This window comes from Marmota monax, unplaced genomic scaffold (genome assembly GCF_021218885.2).
Source record: "Marmota monax isolate L192 unplaced genomic scaffold, Marmota_monax_Labrador192_F-V1.1 WCK01_AAM20220418_F8-fsc00179, whole genome shotgun sequence".
Classification (NCBI taxonomy): Eukaryota; Metazoa; Chordata; class Mammalia; order Rodentia; family Sciuridae; genus Marmota; species Marmota monax.
The window spans coordinates 5000877-5028733 of record NW_026695200.1 but is presented as its reverse complement, the minus strand read 5'-3'; positions in this window follow the sequence as shown (position 1 = coordinate 5028733).

The following is a 27857-nucleotide window of genomic DNA, read 5'->3' as shown; positions in this document are numbered from 1 at the left end:
CTTTGCCACCATGACTAAAAGCACCCAACCAGAAAAACTGTGAAGGAGAAAACGTTTATTTTGGGGCAAGATGTTTCAGAAGTCTCAATCCATAGACAGCAGACTGCATTCCTCAGGAATCCAGGTGAGACTTAACATCATGGGAGAAGAGTGTGGCTGAGAAAAGTGGCTCATATGATAATCAGAAAGCAGAGAGAGTTCTGCACACATAAGATACAAAATGAATACCCCAAAGCAATACCTGCATTGAACCACTTCTTCCAACAACACGAAACTTGCCACCAGCTAACAATCAGTTAATTCCATCAGGGAATATTCCACTGATTATGTTAAAACTATAAGCCAAACAATTCTCCCTCAAATCTTCTTGCATTGTCTCATAAGTGAGTTTTGGGGGACACCACATCTAAACAATAACACAACCTTTTCTCTTTCATGGAATAATTTGAGGAGGATTGGTGTAATTTTCTATTTAAAGGTCTGGTAAAACACTGCTGAAAATCCATCTGGCCCTGGGATTATATTTATTGGTAGGTTTCTAATGGCATCTTCAATTTCATTGTTTGAAATTGATCTGTTTAAATTTTCTATGTCCTCCTGTTTCAATTTGGGTAGGTCATATGTCTCTAGAAATTTGTTGATGTCATCATGATTTTCCATTTTATTGGTGTGTAGACTTTCAAAGTAATTAGCAATGTTTGTCATGATATTTCCTTTTGCATCACCAAAAGTATTTAAATTTTATGTCTTTCTTCATTAACATGGCTAAGGGTCTACCAGTTTTATTTATTTATGTTTTCAAAGGACCAACTTTCTCTTTTGTATACTGCCTTGTCCTGCATGGCTGTTTATTCAGGTCTCTGAACTGTGCAATAAGGGGATTTAGAAAAGACAATCAATCAGACACCCAAATACAGTAAAAGCTGGACCTGTTGATTCAGTCAACCCCTGATGAGTGATTGCTGACCATGAACAAGCCCAGCACATTTATTATAGACATTTAAACATCAGAAAGATTTCACTGTGAGAAAGTTTCTTTAAAGCAAGCAGAATCAAGGTCATGAGTATGAGTAACCCAATAGCTAGTGCCCATAATTTTATATCCTCTGGCAGATGGCACTTGAACCCAAGGTTAAGAACTGATAAATTCTGTGGCTGGCACAGAGTCTCCCTTTCAACAGGGCATCACTGTAGCAACTGGGAAATTTCAAATCAAAACCTTCACACTGAGAGTTCACAAGAGATGTATTGTCTCTGACAGACCATAATTCATTTGTTGTTTCTGACATCTTCTGATTTTTTATTTTTTAAGTGCAAGTGAAGGGCTATTATTTGAAGTTCTCAGATATCTTCCTGGAGGGAACCTAATGCTATTATTATAGCCAGCCAGCCAGGTCCTGTGCACCGGAGGAGGTTCTCCAAAGATTTGGTTACACTTTCAGCCCCTCTGAGTGCTCTATTTCCCTAACAACTGAGCACTCTCTCTGTTATTCATCTAAGCCCCAGTGCTGTGGAGCTGTGTTCTGGGAGTCAATAGTTTAATTTTTCTGGACCCCTTTGGTGGGCACACCTTCGGAATCTGGCGGCTAAGACCATTGGTGTCACCACTGGTGGTAATGGGAGTTGGGGGTCGAGGATCCCCTCTGCTTCCCTCAGCCCCTACAATCACGACCACTCCACTGGCGGTAGGAGGAGTTGGGGGTCTGGAGTGTCCTCTGTTTCCCTCCGCCCCTACCGTCACGCCCTCTCAGTTGGCGGTTGGGGGAGTTGGGGGTGGGGAGTCTTCTCTGCTTCCCTCCACCCCTACAGTCACGCCCACGTCACTGGCAGTATTGGGAGTTGGGGGTCGAGAGTCCTTTGGCCCTTATGGTCATGACCACGGAGAGATTTTGAAGTTTCCCAGTTGTTTGTATCTGATGTGGGTGGGAGTCACACACCTGCTAAAGTAGATTCCGCTGGGAAGGAATCTCTTTGGCCAAACTTTGGTGACTTCCCCTCTCTGCTATGGCGGGCCCCTGCCTCCTTGCTGGAGTGTCCGAAGGGAGGGGTGGAACTGGCTTGTCTCTGGTCTGACACAATTTCTGGTTTTAGTTCCCAGTTCACTATTTCATAAAGGCTTGGTTAGATTCCCTTCACGTCCTCTGAGGGGGGGAGCTGTTTGCTGGGTGGGCGGGGCCATTTGCAGTGGGGGCGGGGCCGTTAGAAGAGCCGGGAGGGCACGGGTCGTCTGCCGGGCCAGGCGGGGACCCTTATCGCTGTGCGGGGCCGCCGGGGGCGCCTGCAGAGCCCGGAGGGCGGGGGGGGGGAGCCGTTTGCAGAGCCAGGAGGGCGCAGGCTGTTTGCCAGGCCAGGCGGGGACCCTTCTCGCAGCGCCGGCCGCCGGGGGCCGCTTGTAGAACTGGGTAGGCAGCGGCCTCGTGGCTAAGAGCCGGGTGGGCGGGGTGGCCGGTCACAGAGCGAGCGGGGCCGCCAGGAGAGCCGGGATGGCGGGGGACATCTGCCGGGCCAGGCGGGGACCCTTCTCACTGCCCCGGGCCGCTGGGGGCCGCTTGCAGAGCCAGTCGGGTGGTGGCTGCGGGATTGGACCTCTGCGCCCGCGTGGCCGGCCAAGATTCACTTGTCTGGGGCAAACTGTCACCTCTAATAAACTTACTAATTCCTGGCAGGTCTCCTTTCAGCGGAATTTTGCTAGAAGTTCCTCAGTAGGTAGAATGTAGCTGTTTTAATGGGTGTTTCTGATCCGGTTAATGTGGAGATACTGAAAGTGCTGCTTCCTTGCCGGCCGCCATGTTGGATCAGCCTTATAATTGTTTAGTGCACAAAGAAGGCTCTTGATAACCCATAAGACTTGAACAATTTACAAGGCCACTATAGTTTCACTTGCTGATTATGAGACCTTACATAATAAACTTCAGAGCAAGCTCTCGGTCACTGTTTCTCCATCGGAGTGCAGTGTTCCACCTGACCTCAGCTTTACTTGAAAATGTCTCTGTATTTTTTTCTTTTTTAAAATTTATTTATTTATTCTAATTTATTATACATGACAGAAGAATGCATTTCAATTCATAGTATGCATATAGAACACAATTTTTCATGTTCTGGTTTTACACAAAGTAGAGTCATACAATTTGAGTCTTCATATATGTACTTTGGGTAATGATGTCCATCTTATTTCATCTTTTTTCTTATGCCCATGCCCGTCCTTCCTCTGTTCCCTATCTAAAGTTCCTACATTCCTCCCATGCTCCCCCCATCCTCATTATGGATCAGCATCCACATAGCACAGAAAATATTCAGCATTTGGTTTTTTGGGAATTTGATTACTTTATTTAGCATAAAATTCTCAACTCCATCCATTTACCTGCAAATGTCATTTCTTTTATCTTTTAATGCTAGTAGCATTACATTGTGTATGTATAATACATTTTCTTTATCCTTTCATCTACTGAAGTACATCTAGGTTGGTTCCACAATTTAGCTATTGTGAGTTGTACTGCTTTAAACATTGCTGTGTCTGTGTCACTGTAGTATGCTGTATCTATGTTCTTTAGGTATAAACCAAGGAGTGGTATATCTGGGCCAAATGGTGGTTCCATCCCGAGTTTTCCAAGGGATCTTCATACTGCTTTCCATTTTGGTTGCACTAATTTATAGTCCTACCAGCAGTGTATGAATGTTTTTTCCTCACATCCTCACCAACACTTGTTCTTTGTATTCTTAATAACTACCATTCTGACTAGAGTGAGATAAAATTTTAGGGTAGTTTTGATTTGCATCTGTGTTTTGTCTCTGCTTTTCTCCATCTCCAGTTGCCCCTGCTCAAGATTCTTTGTTGATACTCCATCATGGCAGGCAATATTTCAGGATGCAAACTCTGGAGAGTCCCTGGGTTTTCTTCTGGTTACCATATACCTGTCCATTCTACAGGATTATTTGTATAGTAGTGAATATCCTTATGGCTCTCTGTGAATGCAAAAACTATGTGAGTTTTCTACAGGTTTTCTGTGGATGCAGAAGTATTCCCCTGGCCAATGCCTCTCTCTGGGGGTAAATATGTAGTAAATGGACTCATGTGGTACATCTGAACTCTAATTTTCAACATCCAAGTTATGAATGGTAGGCCTTGAATCCCTCTGTTTGCTGTGTCTGATGAACAGTTCTACAAGTCTCCAACCAATGTTCTTTCTCTCACCAGTTGTTATCAGAAGTTAGGTTAAAGCTAGGAGCAGCCCATTCTTACTGCATAGGCTCTGGTAATTTTTATATTTAACTGAACCTTCTGATGGCTATAATTTTGGAAGCCTTCAGTTTAACTTCCCTGGGGTATACTCAGGAAAATTATCCTAGCATCCTTTTGTCCACAAATGCCATCAATCAGGAACTGGGTCTTTATTTCACTGGATGTTTGTTGGGGACCACAGATCAAGTCAAGATGGCGCCTGGCAGTTTGACAGGAGGAGTGGTTTGTGAAGCAATGCCACCGAGCCATTAAGTTGGTGGAGATTCCTTATTGGCTGATTGCCATAACTGGATGATGCTAATTGAGTCAAGCTGTGTGTAATCAGTTAGAAATATATACCTCTGCTGTTTTGCAATAAGGTGGCTCCTGCTACCTTGTTGCCTGCTACCTTAAGTTCCCACTCAGTTCCCGCTGAGTTCCCCCACAATAAAGCAGTTCCTGCTTCAACCTTCAAGTTGCTTGTCACCTCCCGGTTATTTTGCCCAGCCATACTGCGGCATATGGTTGCCCATACAGGGGAACTCCGGGACGCTCGGGGGTAAGTGACAAGGAAAGATGCCCATCCCTAGAAATGGATAGGATGGGAGGAAAGCTGCCTGACCCTAGAAATAGATAAGAGAGGAGGAGGGCTGCTCATCACTGGGGAAGCAGATGGGGTGAGGGGATGGATGGCCATTTCAAGAAAAAAGAAAGATTGATACAGTGTGTTTTGCATTGTGTTATCTTAGTGTGTTGTGTTGTCTTTATTATGGAATCAGAAGATAGTAAAAATCAAACTGAAAGGGTGTTAAGTAAATTGCTAAAGGAAGGAGGCACCCCAGTAAAACCAAGAACAGTTAGGGCATACGTTGATAGAAGCCCAGGAACTCTAGTCAGAAAGAGGAAGAAAGTTCAGAAGAGAAAGGACTATCAGGGAAGGAGTTACAACAAAAGGCTGCTAGTAACTACTTTTCATCACCAGAGGGTGCACGAGGCTGCATGGCACTGCAGCCGCTGCATGCCTGAGCTGGTCACAGCACAGCAGGGACTTTCCAGCCAGTGGCATTGGCTGCAGGCCCTTCCCCACCCCCCACCTGGGGATCAGGATGTTGAGGCTGCAAGCCTGAGCCTGGACCTGCCGCCTGACCTGGAAGCACAGTTTTGCAGGCTCTTGCTCCCTGTGTGGCCTGGTGGCAGTTTGAGTCCGGGACTTTGAGGTTGCCAGGGGATGACGATAGGGAGAGAGAATGGCCTTTCAGTGCCGCCTGAGGAAAACAGCTTCCTTCAAATTGGCAAAATAATGAAATGAAAAATTTGAACATTTTAGCTTTGGATGGGAGCATAAAAATTTGCCAGCAAGGACCAGCGAGGACTCAGAAGGCTAAATCCCCCCCCCCAGGGTCCACTTCAGGATTAGCCCTGCTTTATACAAAAAAAGGGAGGGGGGAACAACCCACCATTCTCAACCCTTCTGAGCTTTATAAATGCAGGATTAGCAATATCTCAAATCCATAACAGCTGATATTCAGAACTCCAGTTTTCAATTATGGTGATAGCATTTACCTTCAGATGCTTTGGTATTTTACAGCTTTCACCACAGCTGCATCAGCTTACAGTTATTATCATTAAAGGTCCTGACCCAGTGATTGTCTGGAGTCGGAGGTCTGTTTGTGTGTTTCCACAGGGAGAACAGCAGCCGATTTGGATTCCAGAGAGACTAACTAAAACAATTTCTACAGACCAAAAAGAAGATGATTTGGCTCAAATTCATAACAGCTGATATCCAGAACTCCAGTTTAGCTATCCTTACATCTGCGACAATGGTTCTCCCACACATGGAGGCTAATGAATAATGAGCACCATTAAGGCCTATTTCAAATGTAAAAAACTTTGAGGCTTACTTGTGGGAATACCTTCAAACCCATATGCAAGTTACAGGAAGAAGGAATTACAGCTACCATCATCACAGCTGTTGCTGTTTCTGCTGCTGCTACTACAGCTTCTGTGATAGCTATCAGGACAAACTGTACAAACTGCTGCATAAATACTTCAAGAAGGAATAGACATATTAATGGATTCCTCTGCTTTAAGCTGCTTACAGAACGTATCTGGACTGTGTATCACTTATATGCATTATGAACTAATCTGTTGATAATTGTAATAGTACCAGGGTATCATTGTCTGAGTTGAGCCAATGGACACTGTGCAGAGCTTTCTACCTTTGCCTAAGGAAGGGAGAGGGGAGTTGCAGAAAATTTTGGCTAGTACTGGTGTTTCTTGAAGCACTATCTGGCCAGATTCTTTAGAGGTCCACCTTCAGAGTACTAACCTCTGGTTTAATTTGCAGCTGTGTGGGCATGGAAAGATACCATGTTGATTTAAATAGGTGACTTTGGCTAATGGCTCCACAGATGGTTGAAATTTCTCAGCTGTTTTCTTTTCTTATTTTTTTCTTCTTTTTTATTGATTAAAAAAACAAATGAAAGCAAAATGCATTACAATTCCTATCAATATATACAGCACAATTTTTCATATCTCTGGTTGTATATAAAGTATGATGACACCAATTCGTGTCTTCATACATGTACTTTGTCTGATGATGTCTATCACATTCCACTATCCTTGCTAATCCTCTGCCCCCTCTCTTTTTCTTCCACTCCTCTGCTCTATCTAGAATTCATCTATTCCTCCCATACTCCCTCTCCCTACCCCACTATGAGTCAGCCTTCTTATGTCAGAGGAAACATTCTGCATTTGCTTTTTGAGATTGGATAACTTAATTTAGCATTACTTTCTCCAGTGCCATTCATTTACCTGCAAATGCCATGATATTATTCTCTTTTATTGATGAGTAAAATTCCATTGTGTATATATGCAACTTTTTTATCCACTCATTCACTGAAGGGCAATTAGGTTGGATCCACAATTTAGCTATTGTGAATTGTGCTGCTATAAACATTGATGTTGCTGTGTCCCTGTAGTATGTTGTTTTTAAGTCTTTGGGGTGTAAACTGAGGCTAGGGATAGCTGGGTCAAATGGTGATTCCATCCCCAGTTTTCCAAGGAATCTGCATACTGTTTTCCATATGGCTGTACCAATTTGCAGTCCCACCAGCAATATATGAGTATACCTTTTTCCCCACATTCTCTCCAACACTTATTGTTGTCTGTCTTCATAACAGCTGACATTCTAACTGGAGTGAGATGATATCTTAGAGTAGCTTTGATGTGCATTTCTCTAATTGCTAGAGACGATGAACATTTTTTCATATATTTGTTGATCGAATATATATCCTCTTCTGAGAAGTGTTATTCAGGTCCTTGGCCCATTTGTTGATTGGGTTATTTGTTTTATTGGTTCTTAGCTTTTTGAGTTCTTTATATACACTAGATATTAGTGCTCTATCTGATGTGTTGGGTGTAAAAATTTGCTCCCAACATGTAGATTGTCTGTTCACCTCATAGATTGTTTCTTTTGCTGAGAAGAAACTTTTTAGTTTGATTCCATCCCATTTATTGTTTTCTTTTCATGATTTGTTTTTAAGCTCTTTGCTGTTTTAAGGACTCTGTTGTTACCATCATGCTTCAAATTTGGTCTTTCCAAACGTTTTTAAGTGGGTAAGCTTACGAGATTTTCCACTCTCCCCTTTATTTCTTTCTCCACTGTCCCACCCCTTCTTTTCCCCTAAATTGGGTTAAGGTCAGGGAACTCTGGGTTTGTTGTTTATTCTGGAATGTTAACCTATCTTCTAGTCTTTCCAGGTTTTGACCTTTTTAATATTGAGTCTTAGAACATATATTTTGCCACTTTCTTCTCAATTCTGCTTTTCCCTCACCACCTCGCTGTTTTTTTGTTTGTTTGTTTGTTTGTTTTTGAGGAGACTAGTACTAATTGTCTAGCTCATTTCTGACATTTTCTCAGTATCTCCTTCATGAAACTTTTAATAATCATTCCTTATTTTATGTGTTAGGCATTTTGATTATGATATGTCTTGGAGAACTTGTCTTCTGGTTAGGCTTATTGGGAGTCCTGTATGCTTCCTGTATTTGGATGTTTATCTCCTTTCTGGTATGGGGAAACTTTCCTTTTGCTATTTAATTTAAAATATTTCTGAAGGATGGAAGATGAGGGAGTAAAGAAAATCTCCACCCCAATTTGTGCCTTGGCATGGAACCATAGCAGTTGATATACAGCTTTTCAGCAAAGTGGGTGAAAAGTGATTTTACTAAAATTTAATACTGGATATTTAAAGTGGCTTAGGGAGTCAGAAACTTGGATACAATGAACAAAGAAGAAAGAATACAGTGGAGCTAACCCAGCAGCCCCACTCCTGGTGTGAAATTACCACAGAGGTAGGGGGAATATAATCTTGGTAATGAAAAACATGAGATCAAAAACGCTGCTTAATTTTAACTGATCCAGAGGCTGTGTTAGATGCTGGTGCTGGAAAAGTATGCTCTGGTGCTTGAAAACTATGTTCTATATCTCAACTGACAGCAGAGAGCTGAGGCAGAAGCTATCTTGGGGTGAGCAGGGTCTGGAAGATCAGAAAACACACACATTCACAAATACAAGGCCACAATATACCAGCAGGTGCCTATTGTGGAAGATAGGTTGGGTCTGACAGAATGTGCATGAAACAGGCATAAAATAAATTAAACCCAAGGGGATTAAAGTCAGTAGTGTGAAAGAGAGACCAAATCCCTTCTCCTTTGTGTCTGGTAGCTCATGTGACCAGCTGAAGTAGGCTGGGAGTCTGAGCATGCAAGGGAGAATATACCCAGGGACTAAGCCCAGGATTGCTTTGTTTCTGGGCAGCAATGAGTGAATAATTAGCCCCACATGCTCCGTGTTTTGACTTCATGGGAGGCTTCTGAGATCAGACCTGCAGAAAACATTGACTACTCTATAGCCCAAGATGTGAGACAATCTAGTCCCTCCATATCAAGCACCACCCAACAAAGTCCCAGAGACCTAATTAGACATAATCCCCACCTGCTGGAACTGCCCTTCGAGAATGCTGCAGAAGCAGTACCTGAGAGTGCACCAAACTTGTCCAAATGGACAAAATGCCAACTGACAGTATGTTCTAAATCATCCCCCCTCAAACTGGTGAAAAGGGAAGCTTAGTATTATATCAAACAGCTCCAATCTTACAAAACTCTAACTAAGATCTCATAGAGCAACTGTTTAGGAAGGAGTTAAAAACCTCCACCTTTTGCTGTCTATATCAGTACATAATTCAAGAAATGGGAAGAAAGACTGTTGGACATAGTGGCCATCCAATCAGGTCAGCTATTTTGATTATCTGTATGGAGAAGTTTTCTTTCATTTATCACTAAGATTTTGGATTTTCAAAAGGTTTTTTTAATTTCTCCTCTATGTGTATATATGTCGGGGGGGTGTATGCGTGTAAATTCTAGATGTGCTGATTGGTCCAGGGACACATATACATACATTTATTTGTTTCTTTTTCTCTTGCTTTTCAGGATTTTAATATAATTGTTTTCCTAGAATTGTCTTTTGATGGATTAGGAATTTTGAATTTTATGTTGTGGTTTGGTGTGGCACTATTTTCATTTGTTTATTACTCCTTTTACTTTCTTTCTTACCTTCTGTTAATGGCAAAATTCTATTTTATCTTGCCCTCATTCCTAATACATTCCTTCTTCTATTTTTCCCTTCCTTCCATATAAGCAGTGCTTGCTGCATCTCTTCTGCATTCTCTCTGTTCACAATGTAGAAATTGTAAGTTCTTTTCCAACATCCTAACATTTTCTTTTCCCATAAGTAACTATTTTTACAACACATTTTTAGAACAAATTAATCTATATAAATCCTGCCCTCACCATTTATGCTAATAAAATTATTACTCCTGAAAGTTATATATTTGACACCTTATATTTGCTGTAATGTCATATATAGTTCATAGTTATTGTTCTTTTTTGTATGTTTGTGGTGCTGAGGATTGAACCCAGGGCCTGTTATTGTTCTTGCTGCTAACAATTGCTGAACCCACATTCCTCTTTATCACAGGCAGTTAATGGGGAATACATCATAATTTCATACTGTGTATTGTTGGTTGATTCCAATGGTTGTTACAACTGTAGTTTATTTTGCTTCATACTGTGTTGCATTGGGAACTTACATAGACACTAAAAGTTTGCAGGTTGGAGACTCTGCCACTGAACTAAATATTCCCTTTCATTACTCCAATTCAAGGAAGTGAGGAGAAAAAAATCCAAAACCAGAAGCAAGGACTCAAGGACAAAAATCAGAAAGAATTCAAGTTCCACTCCTTGACATATATACATACATCAAAAACAGAGAGAAGTCCCAGAGCAAATAAGATAATTACACATAAAAAGGTAAGTGCAGAAAGAGAGGCATAAATGGGGCTCAGGTTATGGCTCAGTGGTAGAGTGCTTGTCTAGCATTCATGAGGCACTAGGTTTGATCCTCAGCACCACATAAAGTAAAATAAAGATATCATGTCCACCAAAAAATTAAAAAATAAATAAATATTTTTTTTTAAAAGGCATGGAAATTCACCTCAATCAATGCCCAAATCAAAGTCCTCAGAAAACAGGAAAAAAAAAAACACTGCCCCCAAATCAACACTCACCAAACAAAAGATCCCAATGATAGTGAGGTGGGCAAAATTCCAGAGAAAAATTATTAAAAACTGATCATTAAAATTTTCAAATGCAAGTATAAATGGTCTAAGAAATAAATTAAGAGAGCAATTAGAGGAGATAAACGACCACTGTAATAAGAAAATATAAAAGTGAAAAGAAACCAATCAGAACATCAGAAATAAAAATACAACAATAAATCAATTTAAAACTCAATTGAAGTTATTACTAAGAGATTAGATTATTAGAAAATAAAACCTCAGCACTTTAAAATAGAAACCAAGTAATTAAAGACAGGTTATATGCTTTTGAGTACACAGAAGACAATAAAGAGAAAAAAATTATAGAACATGACCAGAATGTACAAGAACTCTTGGATAATGTTAAAAAAAATCGAACCTAAAAATAATTGGAATAGATGAAAACATGGAGCCACAAACTAAACTTATAAAGAACATTTTCATTGAAAATGATCATTGAAAAAAACATTTTCATTGAAAAACTCTTATAGAAAGAGTTTTCCATATCATAAATGAGATAGATATCCACATACAGGTGGTTCAGGGGATGCCATATAGTCCTCGTCAAATAACAAATTCACCAAGATATATTATAATCACAATGCCTAACATAGAAAATAAAGAAAGAATATTAAAAGCTGCAAGAGAGAAACACCAGGTCACATTTAGAGGCAAACCAGTAAGTCATACTTCTGATTTCTTAGTTTAGACTCTAAAATCAATGAGAGAAAGGAATGAGATATACCAAGTCTTCAAATAAAACAATATTCAGACAAGATTACCCATCAAAGCTCAGTTTCAGATTCAATTGGGGAAATAAAAACATTTCGCAACAAGAATAAACTAAAAGAATTTATGAGAACCAAGCCAGCACTACAAAGATACACAAATATAAATTTTACACAAAGAAAGTAAAAAGCATTTCCTAAAACTCATAAACTGAGAAAGTTCAGTAGAAGAATAATTTGCTAAATAAGAATCAAGACAAAACAAAATATAGCAAAAAAAACCCAAATGGCAGAAAACCACAAACACATATCCACACTAATTTTGAATGTTAATAGTCTCAACTCCCCAATTAAAAGACACAGATTAGCAAAATGGATCAAAAACAACATCCAATATTATGCTGTTTAAATAAGACTCATGGACAAAGACATCAGCAGGTTGATGATTTTTTTAAAAAAAGAAAAAACAATGGCCAAAAAAATTTCATGTGTAGGATTCAAGGAAAAAAATTAGGAGTAGCTATGCTTATATCTGACACCAGATTTCTTAAAAAAAATTCATCAAAAGAGCCAAATCTAACAAGATGTAATGATAGTAAATTTTTATGTCCCAAATGTCAACACAAAAAAATACATGGAAAAATTACTCCACGATATTAAATTTCACATATACTCCAACACAATAATACTGGTTGATTTCAAATCATATTTACTGCAAATATACAAGTCATCAAAACATAAAATCCAAAAAGATATTTCCAACCTAAACAACACTACTTATTCAATGGGCCTAATGGAAATCTACAGAATATTCCTCCCTAATGCAGCTGAATTTACCTTTTCATGTGCATGGAATTTTTCCAAGATAGATTATTTTTGAGGCAACAAAGCAAATCTTAGCAAATACAAGAGAATCTATTTAATCCCAGATATCCTATTATATCATAATGGAATGAAGCTCAAAATCAATAGAAATAAAAATAATAGAAACCATATAAACAAAAGAAGATTGAACAATACTCTCTTAATTCAAGAATGGATCAAAGAATACATGATAATAAAAATCAATAAATTCTTAGCAATGAATGATAACAGAGATCAAACCTAACAAAATATTTGTGACAGTACAAAATCATTTCTAAGAGAAAAAGTTATTGTACTAAATGCCTACATTATAAAAAGTAAAAATTTGTTGATGCCTTCAATATTTTCTATTTTAAATGGAATACAAATTTTCATGATAATATTCAATTATTTTCTGTATTTCTGTAGTGTCTGTTGTAATATTTCCTTTTTCATCATGAATACTAGTAATTTGAGTTTCCTCTTTCCTTCTCTTCATTAGCATGCCTAAGAGTTTGCCAATTTTATTTATTTTTTCAAAGAACCAACTTTCTGTTTTGCCAATTTTTTGTTTCAATTTCATTGATTTCAGCTCTGAATTTAATTATTTCCTTTCTTCTATTAATTTTGGTGTTGGTTTGTTATTTTCTAGGGCTTTGAGATGATGACTCTTAGTAGATGAATGGATAATGAAAATGTTATATATATATATATATATATATATATATATATATATATATATAGTCATTTATCATTATAAGAGAATAAATCATGGCATTTGCAGGTAAATGGATGGAGTTGAAGAATATAATGCTAAGTGATGTTAGCCAATCCTAAAAAACAAAAAGTGTCAAATATTTTCTCTGATATAAGAATGCTGATTCATACTGGGGTTGGGGGAAGCATGGGAGGATTAGATGAGCTCTAGATAGTGCAATGAGGTGGAAAGGAAAGTGAGGGGGCATGAAGATAGGAAAGATGGTGGAATGAGATGGACATCATTACCCTAAGTGTATGTATGAAGGCATGAATGGTGTGCTGTACTTTATATACAACAAAAGATATGAAAAAATGTGCTCTATATGTATAATATGAATTTTAATGCATTCTGCTGTCACGTGTAACAAATTAGAATAAAAATAATTTTAAAGGAAATTAAATAATTCAATATTTTTTTAAAAATTATAGAGATTGCAACTAAATGATACAAATTTATGTTCCATCTCAAGGATAAAATTTCCACAAATAAGAACAAATTCACCTTAAAAACAGTGGGAGACAGTAAATAATTATTATCAGAGCTAAAATCAATAAAATTAAGAATAAGAAAACAATATACAGAATCAATGCAAAAAAGGTTGGTTCTTTGAAAAGATAAATTAGATTGACAAACACTTAGCCAAACTATCCAAAAGAAAAAGTGAAAAGAAGCAAATCAACAAGATCAGATATGAAAAAGGAGAGATCACCACAGACCCTTTTGAAATCTAGATTATCAGAACTTATTTTGAAAAATTATAATAGAGTAAACTGGAAAATCTCAAAGGCATTGATAAATTTCTATACACATGTGACCTGAACAAATTTGATCAGTAATATGTAGAAAACATAAACGGACCAGCATAAAATAATAAAATTGAAACAATAACTAAATTTCTTTCAAAAAAATGTCCTGAATCAGATGTCTCCTTAGCTTTGTTATATCATACCTTTACAGAAGAATTAACAGCAGTGTTTTCCAAATTATTCCATTACAATTAAAGAGAGAAAACTTTCCAAATACAGTTAATGAAGCCAGTATAATCCTGAGAGCAAAAACAGAAAAGATACATCAGGAAAAGAAAAATACTGATGAGTATTCATAATAAACATAGATACAAAATCAAATCACACTTGATCAAGTGTGTTATATTCTGGGAATGCAAGGTTGATTTAATAAATGTAACTCATCATTTAAACACAATTAAGGACAAATTCACATGATCATCTCAATAGATGCAGAAAAGATCTTTGATAAAAATCTAACACCCATTTATGTTAAAAATACTGGAGATATTAGAATCAAAAGAACTTACCTCAACATCATAAAGGCAATTTATGACAAATAAAAAGACAACACCATACTAAGTGACAAAAAACTAAAATCATTTCATATAAAATCAGGAAAACAAAACTACACTTTCACCACTGCTTTTTAATATATTTCTTGAAACATTAGCCAGAGCAATTAGTCAAGAAAAGAAAATCAAAGGGATACAGATAGTTTAAAAAAAAGTCAAATTATCTCTGTTTGCCAATGATATTATCCTATATCTAGAAGATCTAAAAATAAACTCCACTAGAAGACTTACAGGGCTTATGAATGAGTTTAGTAAAAGGAGCAAGTTACAAGATCAACACAGGTAAATCAGTGGGTCTTGTGTAATCCAATATTGATTTAGTCAAGGAAGAAATCAGGAAAACTATCATATTAACAATAACCTCAAAAATTAAATGCTTCATAATTAATTCAACTAAAGAGGTGAAAGAGCTCTAAAATTAAAATTATAAAACCTTAAAGAAAAAAAAATTAAGAAGACCTTAGAAGATGGAAAGTCACCCTATGTTCTTGGATAGGCAGACCCAATAATGTCAAAATGGCCATACTACCAAAATCAATATACAAATTTAATACAGTCCCCATTAAAATACCAATTACATTTTTCACAGAATTAGAAAAAGTCTTAAACCTATTTGGAAGATTAAAGACCAAAAATAGCCAAAACAATACTAAACAAGGAAAGTGAAGCAGGAGGCATCACAATACCTGATCTCACATAATATCAGAGAGCTGTAGTAAAAAAAAAAAAAAACATGGTATTTGCATCAAAATAGGCATGAAGACAAGCAGAACAGAATAGAAGTTGCAGAGATAATTCACATACTCATAGCCATCTCATATTTTCCAAAAGTACCAAAAATATACTTTGAAAAAAACAGCCTTTTAACAAATTGTTCTGGGAAACTGAGTAGTTATATGTAGAAAGATCCAATTAGATCCTTGTCTCTCACCCTTCACAAAACAAATGAAAATGAATTAAAGATTGTTTAGGAAGACCAAGAAACTTTACCATAGCTAGATGAAAGCATAGGGTCAACACACCATTTTATATGCACTGGCACTGACTCCCTTATCAAGACCCCCAAAGCACAAGAAATAAAACCAAGAATCAATACATAAAATGATATCAAAGTCAGAAGTTCTGCACAGCAAAGAAAAAAAAAGCAATAAGAAAGAGCCCACAGAATTGAAGAAAATTTTGCCCAGCTACTCATCCAACTGGGAATTAGTATTCAGAATACAAAAAGAACTTAAAAATTAATAACAACCACAATAACAAATAAAACAATCAACAAATGAGCAAAATAGAAACTTCTAAACAAAACAAACACTTCTCAAAGAAGAAACACAAATGGCCAACAAATATATATAAAAAATGTTCAACATCTCTAGCAATCAGAGCAGTACAAATCATAACTACACGAATTTTTAATCTCACTTTAGTCAGAATGGCAATGATCAAGAATAAAAACAACAATAAATACTGGTGAGGAAGTAGAGAAAAGGTACATTTTTATATTGTTGGTGGGACTGTAAACTAATAAAACCACTCTGGAAATTAATGTGGAGATTACTCAAAATAAACTGAAGATGTAACCATAATATGACCCATTTATTCCACTTTTTGGCATTTTCCCAAAAGGTTTAAAATTGGCATATGACAGGAATACAGCCATATCAATATTTACAGCAACACAATTCACAGTATCTCAGTTGTGGAATCAACCCTGATATCTGTCAATAGATGAAAAATTAAGAAATTGTGATGCACAACACACACAATGGGGTTATACTCAGCCATAAAAATAAAATTATTGCATTTGCCAGAAAATGGATGGAATGGAGATTTTCTTGCTAAGTAAAACTCAAAAACTGAAAGAGTTCATGCTTTCTCTCATATACAAAATTTAAAGTAAAAGAAAGGAGAGAAGGCTAGAATAACATAAAGAACCAATCAAATATACATTGATAGATGAATGAAAAAAATCAAGTGCAGTAGAGAAAGAGAAGTTATGTTTGCCTTTATATTTTCAGGTGACCTTGACTGATACAGATGAATTTCCACATGTAATGAATAGTCTTATACATAGGAACTTAAGTGTAAGAATATTGTCTCTTCCATTTGTAGAGATGTTTAATTTTCCTGGTTTTTCTTTTTTCTTTTCCTCATTGGCCTAGAGCCAGCAGGAGCACTTATAGTTCACATAGTTTCGGAACTGAAATTAATTATGTTTATTTCATGAATTCACTTACATCAAGTTACACAGGCTACACAGAACTCTATGATAGAAGGCATGTTAAAGCCCCAGGCAGGATCATGAGGATAGAGTCTAGCTTCCTTCCCTTGCTAAGTCCTAGAGAATTTAGTGAACCATAATGGGTGACAAAACTAATTGCCTACCAAGGTAGGAGGAAAGCCTGTGCTTCTTCCTGGTGGTTCCATACAAGGTGGGTTGGAGTTCAGGAGGCCAAGACACTCAGGCTCAGTGAGAAGTTGGAAAGGGGGAGAAAAGTCTACTCTGCAACACAGGAAGATAAGAAACAACTTGATTGTGTTAGGGTATGCTATGGGTTGTCTCAATATCTCCCTTATAGATTTGTAACAGGTAAAGGGTTCTCTCTGATGCACCTGCAGTTTGTTTTTTGTTTTGTTTTGTTTTGTTTTAGCAACCAATACTCCCTGGGAAAGCCCAGCTCCACCTATCATTAAAAATGGTTGAGTTGAGCTGGAAGGTTCTGAGGCAACCTTCTAGAAAGGAGCCCAGAGCATTTGGAGAGAAGTCCCTCAAGCCAGGTCCACAAGATCACTATGGAAAGGCAGCAACCCTGGCCTTACAAGGATTAGAGTTTTATTCTAGTCTGTTTCTGGCAATACAGAGAATATGAAGAAGCATCTAAACTTCAGAGCAGATTTCTTGTATTTTATATTCATAGTGGGGAGCTGATAGTATTAAGCCAAATTTGCAGATAGGATAATGAGGATAGTTGATGGAGCAAATTCCAGTGTAAATCTGAATTCAAAAGATTTGCTGTGTCATGTTGAAGACTACCAGGCATAGAGAGGATTTTTTCTCAGTCTTTTATTTTATCCAAGCTCTCAATGGATTGAATAAAATTGAACTACATTGGGAAATGCAACTTTCTTTACTTGGTACACTAATTCAAGTAACATTATCCAAAATACCTTTCATACAGAGAAAAATGCTTAATAAAATATCTGGGCACTCTGTGTCCCAGTCAAGTTGACACAAAATTAATCATTACAAGCCCATGTTTTCTCAACCATTCACTTGTATGCATCTGACTAAATTACAGCTGATCTTCAAATGAAGGCAATAACAACACCATAATTCCATTTAACATGATGCATATTTCCTGCCTACTACCAAAAACATGCTTATCTTTGCCTCAGTTTTAGTCATATTTTTCACTGGGTGGTCAATATACCTGTCAAGCACAACTTATAGGAGGAAAAGTTAATTTGGGCTCATGGTTTCAGAGATTCAGTTTATTGCCAACTGACTTTATTACTTTGGACCTAAGGTGAGGCAGAACATCATAGAAGAAGTTTGTGGCATAAGTGAGCAGCTTTAGCAAGCAGAAATAAGTAGAGCTTTGCTCACCAAGGATAATCTAAAAATCACAAAGGCACACCCCCAGGGACCTACTACTTCCAGTCACACTCTCCCTGCCTACAATTACTGCCAACTTAATCTACATTTGTAAATTAATCCACTGATTAGGTTATATCTCTCATAGTCTAATAATTTCACCTCTGAAAATTGTCACATTTTCTCACATGTAAACTTTGGGAGGACAACATATTTCTAAACCATAATAGTCCACCTCAGCCCCATAAGTTAACATACATATCACAATGAAGAATATATTTGGTCTGTTAAGTGATTCCATAGTCTTAATAGTTCCATCACTATCCCAAAGTCCAAGCCCAAAATTTTATTTGAGATTCAATGCAAACTCTCAGCTGTAAAAGTAAAATAAAAAGAAATATATATAATATAAATATTATTAATATTATATATTATGCATATTATATTAAAGATATGTATATGTATATTGTATATGTATAGATATATACATATACAATATACAAAGGCACAGAGTAAATATTTCCATCATGAAAGGGAAAATTGGGGCATAGAAAGAATGAATGGAACAAAGAAAAACAAACCCATCTGGGCAAACAGGTTCTGTAGCTCAAAATCCAACATCTGGGACACATGGCATTGTGATGTTCTTTCCAAAAGGCTGTGTAACTCTGCCCCTATGGCATTGTTGGTTGTAGCACACAAGGACTTTTTTTTTCTTTTTCCTGCACATTTCCTACAGCTTTCCTCAGCAGATACCTCACATTGCTGGCATTTCTTAATCTTAGAGGTCTCTACTGAAGTTCTGGCTTTCTTTTCACAACTTCATGCATCACCTCTCAGAGCAGACTGCAAAGATTTAAGCCATGACACATTTTGTCTATCTTCTCAGAGTTTCATTTGAAATCTCAGAGGAAACCTTAATAAACCCCTAATTCCATCACTCTGAATTCCTGTAGAACCAGCACCACATGGTTGATGCCAAGGTCTGCCAATATCTCAAGGAGTAACTAAATATCCCTAGACCATATCTGCAAGGAGCTGAGTTTCTACTCAGCTCAGCACAGCTAAACATCTTCCTAGGCCCCTAAGCAAGCAGATTGGCCCCTTTGTCTCTTCTCAAAGGAATTTTACTTTTACATCCTAGATACTAAAATTGGTATGGTCTCTCCAATTCCTGAAATGCCCTCAAGCCCTCCTTCCTTGTTTCCTTTTAAAGTTCTTAAAATCTTTTAGTGGCTGTAATTGCTTTAACAACCACATCTTTCATGGCCCCCATTGTAATAATGCTTTTCCTGACAAACTGCATGATTTTCAAATATTTAGGCTCTGTTTCCTGATTCTTGTTATCACGGGATGCTTTGCTAAAAGGTGCTAGCAAAATACATATTGATGACTAAATACTGTGCTGCCTTTAATGTTCCTCACCAACATTGATGAATCAATCAGCTTTAAATTCACCCTCACTAAATCTCAGGATGTGGATAAAATATAGAAAACTTATTTGTCAGAACGTCTAGAAGGACCTCTAGGCCAGTTTCCAATAGAGTCCTCCTTGATTTCTGAAACCCCATGAGCTGAGTCTTTACTGCCTAAAGTACTCTTGGCATTCTGATCTGATGAGTCTCCATCAGAATTACACATTCTATCTGCAATGCCATAAAGTTTTCCAGATTGCATCTTTTAACTTTTCAAAGTTTCTGCACTGGAAACCAGCTCCAAAGGCCTCAGAATTACATGGTCAGTTTATTCACAAAAATCTCCCCACTTCTTGTTTTAAATTATTTATTTTAGTCAACTTTTTCATTTGTGTGGCCAATATACCTAACAAGAACAACATTAAGAGAAGGAAAATTTTATCTCAGCTAATGGTTTCAGAGATTAAATTCATGGTTAACTGATTCCATTTCTCTGGATTCAAGTTGAGGCAGAATATTATAGCAGAAGGGTATGTATATGGAAGAAGCTCAGCGCATGACAGCCATGAATGGAGAGAGAGAGAGAGAGAGAGAGAGAGAGAGAGAGAGAGAGAGAGAGAGAGAGATCTTTGATTATCAAGGACAAAATATAAACTCCAAAGATACCACTAGTGATTTACATTCTCCAGCCTCATGCTTCCTGTCTACTGCTACTGCCCAGCTAATTCATATTAGTGGATTAATCCACTAATTAGATTAAACTGTCATAATCTGATAATTTTATCTCTGAAAATTCTTGCATTGTCTCACACATGAGATTTTGAAGGACAGCACATATCTCAACCATAACGTGCAAAGGTCTTCTTGATACCCCATAATTTAAATATGATAACATAATATTAATAATATCATTATATAAAGTTAATACATATTGGTACATAAAAGAAAAATAAGATAGAAAAAATAAATATATTTGTTTTAAAAATATTCATTATCAAAAAAGGAACAAATACTAACAATAATTATAATTCTTCTTCATAAATATGTAGCAAGGAAATAGTTGCTAATTGTGATTTCCTTCTTCTGATACCCACTCTATATTCCCTTTGCCTTCAGATACCATCTCAGATAGTAAAGGAAGTTTACCAGTTGGAGTGACCTAAACACTCTTTCAGAAGCTTCTGGACCATTAGTAATCCTCTCTGGACTAAGTTGCTGTAGATTTCCATTCATCTTAATAACAGGGTATTACATTAATAAGAGAGGACCTAAGGCTATTCCTCTTCTCTAGACATCCTCCTATAAGCCTCATTGTGGAGTAGCAATCTAGTTAATTCTTGAAAGTAATAAATTACCCTTGCCAACACCATAAATCTCTTCTTTGCTATTAATCCAAAAGCATGAGAAGCCCAGAGTGATAATGTGGAGTCTTAAACTCCAGTTCAATTAAATTAGTCTTGTATGGCTTGATAGAAACATGTATTCTTCAGGATCTGAAGAGCAGGACTAGGCCAGCAAAGTGTAAAGTTGTGGGACCATAAGAAAATATTTTATTAATGGTTCACATTTCTACACTTTATTCCTGAACCCATGGATATGAGATATTAGAGAATTGACACCATATAATGAAAATGTGTTTTAATTCATTTTTTCACTGCTGTGACCTAAACCAGACAAGACCAATCAGAGGAGGAAAGTTTATTTGAGGGCTCATGATTTCAGAGATCTTGGTTATTAGATTTCAGGTTCCATTCCTCTGGGCCCAGCTGTGACAGAAGATCATAAGAGTGTGGTGTAGAAATGTGGCTCAGGACATTGCATCAGGAAGGGGGAGAGAGGGAGAGAGAGAGAGAGAGAGAGAGAGAGAGAGAGAGAGAGAGAGAGAGAGAGAGAGAGAGAGAGAGATTGGCTCAACAAGAACAAAATATATACCCCAAAGGGGCATGCCACCAGTGACCCACCTCCTCCAGCAATACACTACCTGCCTACAGGTACCACCCAGTTAATTCATGTGAGGAGATAAATAGAATGATTTGGTTAAGTATCTAATAAGCCAACCACTTCACCTCTAAACTTTCTTGCATTGTCTCACACAAGAGCTTTTGAAAATCACTTCATATCCAAAACATAACAAGAATTAATAATATATACAGCTTTTTGAAGAATTTAACCAAGTTCTGAAAGTTTTGGCCACCTATCTGACAATATAACTGAATCAAGACTTGTAAAGTTCATTCCACCATTATAACAAGCATGCCACTTCAAGGTGGTAGGATGCATGGTAAGACCACTAACGTTCATGAGTCCCATTGCCATACTTTATTGTAATGAAGTGAGTTTCTTGTTCAGGAAAATGCTATTTAGAAGATCATGATGGTACATAAGGCATTCTGTAAATCCACAGGTGGTAATTTTGGCAGAAGCATTGCATTAATATATAGAGATGTATTTTCAGAGTAAATGTTTTTTCCAGTAAGAAAAAATAAAAACATGTCATCTTTATATCATGGAAGTAGTCCAATGTATTTAATTTTCAAGGATTTAGCTGGGTATTGCCTTGGGGAGTTGTGCCATGCAAATGTGTTAGTATTTCTAGCAGATTGGTCACTCATCAGTGGCCACACACAGGTGAACCTTGATGATTGAGAATCCAAGTATCTAAGCCTATGCATAACTTTTAACCCTACTACATTGGCTATTTTCTTCATTAATTCATTGGACAACAAGAGATATAACTGTTGGAAGAGGGTTCCTAATATGTACAGAATAAATGCAGAATTTATTATTAAAGTCTTTCTCTAATGGTTTCATCCTTTGATGACCATTTACATGTAAAAGATATCTTAATATATTTTTGCTGTTTCAGAGAGGCCTATCCTTATATCTGTTTTATAAATGTCTCTTTTTTACCAAGTTTACAATTATGTTTCTTTTAAGATACTGATCATTAATCCATACCATTGGTTACAGCTCAAAATTGTTTCATAGTCACACTTATGATCTCTTCTCCTTTCAATCAAAGTGCACAATTAGATGCACTGCCCAAAATTCTGCTCACAGAGCACATTTTCCTTCATCATTGATGGGAGGTGTCCCAAAGAAGAATTGTTTTACTGTGGTTGCCAAGTTTCAGGGGATTCCTGCATATTATGCAATACCATATGTAAACTAATGCTGATTTTTCTCTTACTCTGTCAACTAATTTTAAGGAAGACCCCCTGAAGAACAACCTTTTATCTGGGAGATAAAGGTAGTGTAGCAAGCTTCAGAACAGTGAGTTTTTGAACCACTTTTTAATACAATTTATTTGTGCATTAGGGCCTACTCCACCCAATAATGTATATGCTACTTCTGTTTGATAATATAGCACTGGTCTCTAAGCAAACTTTATTAGTAGATTGGTAAGACAATACTTAGTTTATGATACAAAGCTGAGACTGCATGGTAAACTGTTGGTGTATGAAAAACATTCAGTAACTACTAATGCCAAGTGAGAGACAAACACGTGTTGCTCCAAGGGAGAATAGTCATACACAAAAGACAGGAGAGTTTTCCATGAAAATACAAAAGACCTGTGCAGTGATTACATAGGTTTTTCCAAAGTTCAAACAGCATTCTATTGTCACTGACACTTAAAACACCATTAGCCCTGCTGATTTAAATGACCCATGAAAGAACAGCTTCCACAATGACTACTTGTTTTGTGCTCAACTAAAAACTGACAGTTTTTTGAGTAACCTAAAAGTGGGCTGGTATAATACACCTAGATGTGAATATGTTCTCTCCATAATTCAAAAAATGGTCACTGATTCTCTTTTATGGTTGTAAGAGGGGCCAGATTCAACAACTTATCCCCTACCTTATAAAGAACAAATCATCATGCCTAACCCAGGTACCCTAGTAATTTTGCTGAAATAGAAGGACTACGAATTTTAGTCAAATCTATTTCTGAAATACATATATTTTAACAACAAGTTTTGATTAGTTACCACTTTTTTCTCACTAAATCAAATGAATACAATGTCATCAATGTAGTGGACAATGTGATATTCTGTGGAAAGTAAAGGTAGCCAAGATCAATGTGAAGTAAATTTTGACATAGGTAAAGAGAATTAATATACCCTGAGAAATAATCAGTTAACCTGTATCCCTATATTTAAAAGCTAAAATCAAATTTCTTGTGAGTTTGATTGATAATAATGAAAAAAAATTCCAGAAAAAATAGCTTTATGCAAGTTACAAGGAAATGTGTTTATTTTCTCAATCAATAAAACTGCACATGATACGGAAGCTGTATTTGAAGTCACCACATTATTAAGCTTATGATAACCTAGTCACTTTCCAAGATCTGCAATCCACCTGCCTTCTGCACAGGCTAAATAAGAAGATTAAAGGAGGGATGTGGTATATTTTGGGTTTTACACAAGGTGTTTCCCAAAATTGTATTAGCACTAAAATCCAGAGGCAAAGTATCAGAACATGAAAGCTACAACCTAATCAACTTTTCCTAGTTTGAATGTACTAACTTGATGGTAACTTAAGCAAGTGGGGAGTAACTGGAGGAGGTAGGTCATTTGGGATGTGTTCTGAAAGGGTTTCTCTTCCCTATGGTCCCTTAACCTTGTTCTTCCTGTTTTATGGCCCCCACAAGCTGATCAGCTTTCCTCAGCCACTATCCCTCCTCTATGATATTCCACTCATCCTGGGCCCCTATTTATAGCACTGGCTGACCATGAAATGAACCTTGAAACTGTGGGCCAAAATAAATTTTCTCCCTCAAGTTGTTTTCCTTGGGTGTTGGTCACAGTGACAAAGAGATGACTGATACATGAAGGGAACAATGCTAATGTATTCTTTAAGTCTGTAATAGTGACAATAATTTCTGCAATTTCTCAATAACATGTAATTGTTTTTGGTTTACTATTTTCATACATAGCAGTTTGGGTACCTTCCACTTGTCTTTGTCACTATAATGACCTTTAATCCACATAACAGGGAACTGACATAGGGCTATGACAAAATTTTAGTTAGTCTATTCATATTAAGCATTCTGGAGATGAGGAAAATTAGGAATAGTTTCAGGACCTGCATGGCTTACTGTGAGATACACCTGAGTTAAAACTTCACGATTACTTGACTTTCATATGCATCTCATCACTCCAGTAAAGCACAATAACTTCTTGTGTCTCCTGAAGACAGTTTGCAGTAGTCCTAGGAGGTCCAATTATTTTCTTTTTCAATGCATAGTGACTATAATAAAGCTGTAAGTTACTTTGAGAAACTCTAGAAGATTATATAAATTTTTGGTAATTAATCAGGGATTTTCCATCAAGAGAAACTACAATCCCTTAATTAATTGAATTCTAGATATGTAATAGAACTCAAATTGGAATTGATTGAGGGGCCATGACTCTATATTTTCATGATTCAAATTAAACTTTTCTTCACTTGACCTGGAAATTTTTACATTATATACATCAAGTAAAAAGTTGTAGGTTTACTTTCTGTAAACCAATGACATAGGTATGCATGTGTCAGACTATACTAATGACTGTTTTGACTCTACTGTCCATTATGGAAACTAAATTTACTTTGTAGTTGATATTTGAGTACTGCCACTTGGCTGCTGCCATTTCTAGATCCTATTACACTGATTACATTTCAGTTTCAAAATTCCTTCACTACAGTTCCCACTGTATGGTCTACATTACAGAAAAGAGTGATCACAGAATTCAAGGATGCTGAGGATCCCCTCACAAATTTGTTTCTTACAGCATTGGTGAAATGTTTGTCTCCTAGACCTTTCCAATGTGAATATGTATGTCTTAAATGTCAAATTAACTTTAGAATTTCAATCTCTCCAAGCCTTTATACCCTTTTCTCTATATTAAATTAAGATAGCTCTAAATTCCTTATGGTGGGGTCTTCTTGTGGTCCAAGTTTAAGTTAACCAATTGGGCAGTTAGAGCCATTTACAAGTCTCTGAGTTGTGACATTAACTTCAGTATTTCTGCTTAGTGAACCCACATCGGTAATTTAAGCAGATTAAATTTTCATTTCTTCCCCAACATCCCTACATTCTAAATATATATTTCCACAAATATTCTGTGAATCTCTTCTTATATAAAGTGGAATACTCAAATATTTTTTTCAGAATTCAATCTACCTCTCTCACAGCCATACTTTGTACCTCGCCTTAGTTGACATGCTGAACATGAGTCAAGTTATTCACCCAAAAACAAGTGAGGTATTGGTGTTGGTGAGAAATAATAATGTCTTTCACACCAACTTTCTATGCTAATATATTCTTCTGGTTATGCTAATGTATTTCCTCTAATTATATAGAAATAATCTACTCAAATGTGGGTGAAGAATTCCATACCACTGGAGATGGGTAGAAAATCCTTTTCCATTGGCAAAAAAGATTCATCCAAAGTATGAAGTTTAATATCCTCATTTCGTTGAGGTCTCCCCAAATATCTCAATTCAAAATTACAGGATTCCACATTTTTCCAATTTTTTTGGTTTATATATGGGTTGTTTCCCAAGCATTCATGTGTAAGAGAATGCAGAAACATTCAGAGTGAAATGATTGAGTTATGAGAGTTGTAAGCTAATCGATGGATGTATCCACTGATATCAATTAACTGGAGGTAACTGTAAGGTGTGGCTGGAGACCACATTGGGGGCATGACTTTAGGGTTTTTATTTTGTCCCTGGTGATTAAAAAGCACACACTCTCTCTCTCCCTCTCCTATCCCCTCTCCCTCTCTCCCTCACCTTTTCTCTCCCTTCCTGATTGTCATGTCCTGAGCTGCTTTGCTTTCCTCCTCCACAAAATTATACTATAATGTTCTGGTTCTGCTTCACTTCAGACCCAGAGCAGTGTAGTCAGTGATTGGTGGACTGAGATTTTTTTTGTAGTACTAGGGATTGAACTCAGTGTCACTTAACCACCAAGCCTTATCCCTAGCCCCTTTTCTATACTTTACTTAGATACAGGGTCTTGTTAAGTGTTTTAGGGACTCACTAAGTTGCTGATACTTGCTTTGACTTGTGATCCTCCTCCATTAGCCTATTGAGCCACTGGGAATATAGGTATGATCCACCACACCCCGAATGAACAGAGATTGCTGAAACAATGAACACCAAATAAACTTTTCCTCCTCTAAAATTGCTCTTGTCAGGTCTTGTCAGTGGCTGACTGAAAAGCTGACTAAAAATCCAATTGATTCCCCTACTTCAATAGCAGATATCCTGCAATGATATAAGTTCAAGTTATGTTATTCAGCTAGTCACAGGCTTGATTTTGTGCTTGATTCTCAGAATATCAAAGCTGTAGCTGCTGAAGATAAACATAATCTTCAAGGCACACATCAAAATTTTCAGGTGATTTGACTTGAATGGGGGAATTCAAGTCTCTCATATTTTCTTTTTCTTTTAGCACTTTGTCTAATGACTTTAGGAAAAACTAGCTAACCTAATTATATTATTTTTAAGAAATGTACAGAATTTTTATATACATATATTGTGGATCTTTGTTTATATTATGTGGCTGATTGGGAGAATTCAAGAAATAATTTTGTATATCTCTATTGTCAGGTCATTGCATTTATTATCAGTGCTTTCTTTATTAATGGATATGCAATTATTAAAGTCTTAAATTTAGTCAGATTTGACAGCCAATTCCAGAAATCTCAAAATCATTTCAATAAACTCATCTTTGAAATTCTATTCCTTGAAATTAACTTTGTATTCAAATAGAATTCTCCAGAAAATGAGATTCATTAAGATATTGATAGATAGATAGATAGGTAGATAAATGACAGATAATATATATTCCAAAGACCTGAGTACCAGGAGTGTTGATTAGTGTAAATTTCAGTCTCAGTATGAAGGTAGGAGAAGGTGTACGTTCCAGCTTAAAAATAATCTGACAGAGTAACTTCTCTCTTGTTCCCCCTCTTTCTTTATTCAGGCCTTCAATGAACTGGTTGTGGATTACTTATTTTGGCAAGCAAAAACTCTTTTTCTAAGTCTATCAATTCAAACATTTAATCTCACCTAGAAACACCCTTGCAAATGCACCTCAAATAAAGTTCAAAAAATATCTGTGCATTCTATGGCTCAGTATGACTGATAAATAAAATGTGCCTTTAAATAAGCTTTAACCATTTGGGACAATGTGTGATAATATGGTGGATTTTTTTTCTTAAATCTGAAAAATACTGACATTAGAATTTTCTTATCTTCATTAACCCTTTGGTACTCACTTATATTTTGT